This window comes from Dermacentor andersoni, chromosome 9, assembly GCF_023375885.2.
Source record: "Dermacentor andersoni chromosome 9, qqDerAnde1_hic_scaffold, whole genome shotgun sequence".
Classification (NCBI taxonomy): domain Eukaryota; kingdom Metazoa; phylum Arthropoda; class Arachnida; order Ixodida; family Ixodidae; genus Dermacentor; species Dermacentor andersoni.
The window spans coordinates 85,391,784-85,394,038 of record NC_092822.1 but is presented as its reverse complement, the minus strand read 5'-3'; the positions used below and the strand labels follow the sequence as shown (position 1 = coordinate 85,394,038).

General features: G+C 48.2%; 1 pseudogene; it reads left to right on the top strand.

Annotated features, from left to right (window-relative positions):
• The first annotated feature begins 708 nt into the window (after nt 1-708).
• LOC126528345 (uncharacterized) lies at nt 709-1,929 on the top strand (annotated as a pseudogene).
• Nucleotides 1,930-2,255: the final 326 nt, after the last annotated feature.

Below are 2,255 nucleotides of genomic sequence, written 5' to 3'. Positions count from 1 at the left end.
GGTAGTTCATAGTGTTTTTTTTTTTTTCGTTTTTTTATTGTTTGACCTAGGTAGGACATTAGGCAGTATACTAGCAAGAGCTTGGTGGCGCAACCCACCGCCCCGTTCCAGAGGGGACGCTCATAACGTTCATCCATCCATCCATGCTTTCCCTCGGACTCGCTGACCGCGCTCGCTTCTCATCCCTCATCGCAAGCCAGAGCGTGCTCGTTAATTGTAGACGAAATGCGCGTGAAACAGAGGATACTTTACCACAAACAAAGGAACGCCTTCATCGGCGAAGTAGACTATGGTGGGGGCTTTCCAAAGGACACAACAAATGAGCCTTTGCTGGCCAACTCACTACTGTGCTTCGTACTGAACGGCCTTTCAGTTTCATTCAAAATACCCGTGGCCTACTTCACGAGAAATTGCACTGGCCGCGAGCTGCACACGCTCATGCGACACGTCCTGAAGGAAGTTGAAGACAAATAATTTTTCGTCGTGCGTATTGTCACCGACAACCACAAGATCAATCTCTTAGCGTTCCAACTTCTATGCAACGGAAGCTTCACGCGTTCTATTGGGCACCCAGGAACACCGAATCGAAAGCTTTTCCTAGTATTCGATCAGTGCCACTTGGTCAAAAACGTGCGATCGCAGTTTTTGCCGCGTGACATCGGAAAAGGCGGCGGAATAACGGCGAACCACTTGAAGAGCCTCTACAAAATGCAGCAAGGCAGCTTTGTAGAGCCAGTTCGATTTCCAACAACAAAACACGTGTTCCCCACAAATATTGAAAAAAATGAACGTGAAAAGAGCAATTCAAGGGCTTTGTCTCCTGCCGTCCGTGACAGCTGCACTGAAGCTCCTGCAAGAGCAAGCGGGCCACACATGCGACGCAAGTTTCGCGGGTGTCGGACCGACGGTTGAATTCATGGACGTGAGCAATTGTACCCAGCACAGACACCAGAACAATGCCTACTGCTAGCAGTTCGAATCTACAAGCGATGAACGGCTAAACTGCCTTGAAACAAGCTTCCTCGACTACTTGGCCGATCTCAAAAGCCAGTGCCTGGTGGAGAACTTCTTTACCAAGGAAACTTACGAAGGCCTGGTGTTGACAAGTCGTTGAAATGTTGACTGCATTCGATATCTTCTTGAAGAGATGTGCTTTCACTTTGTTTTAACGAGGAAAATGTCGTCTCACCCAATCGAGTCGTTTTCTGGCTGGCTGAGGAAGTCAGCAGGCTCAAACGATCAAACGGATGCCCGAGCTGTTCTCTCAGGTATTGAGAAGACTCAGAAGACTGGCATCACGTCGGCGTCAAGTACGAGCAATGTAATGGCTGCAGAAGGCAGCGATTGCTTGTCAACGCTGCCGCAACAGAAAAACACAAGGGAAGGAACCAGCGAGGAATTCCCTGCAGATGCATGTAGAGAGCTCACAGAGGGACTCAAGCGAGAACAGGCTCTGCTTCCGACTCCAGATGTCGCAGAATTGGTTATCGCCGGCGGCTATTTGGCAAGAACTGTACGAGAAAAGATCGATTGTGTGGAGTGCGTCAGCCTGTTAACAAAGTCAAACGCCTCGGCGCCCTCGCACTCGCTGATAAAGCACCAAGACCGCGGTGGACTCGTCTACCCATCTGGACAACTTTTAGCGGTTCTCTACGCATTAGAGAAATTTATCAGCGTTCTTCTCGCAAGAAGAAGGCACGTGAATCACCCTATGAAGGAGACTGTGAGTGGAGGCTGCAATACTCCGCGAGCGCAAAACCTAGCTTGATGTGCTCGACGCCAGGACACCAAGAGAACCTGCTGAAACTATTGCTGACAAAGCTTTCTTGCACAATATTCACAAATTTTTCAATGAAGGCGACAGACAAACACGACTTGGCTAAAGTGTTTAAAATAAAACCGCTGTCGCTAAAGACCCTCAAAATGTGAACTATGATCTCACAGTTCGGCGCTTTTTGGTGAAGGGCTGACTCTTCACAACATGTTTTGTGTTGCTTACTTCCGATGCACACTGTCTAGAAACATAAATTCAACATGCGATTTTATTTTATAGTTCCATGTCAAACATGAACGCCATACGTGTCTCCACGAGCGCGCGCACCAGCAGCGTCGATCGTCGCGTCGTCTGCTCTGGGACAGGATGGATGGATGGATGTGATGTGATGGATGGATGGACGCACGGAAGGACGTATGTATGTATGTATGTATGTATGTATGTATGTATGTATGTATGTATGTATGTATGTATGTATGTA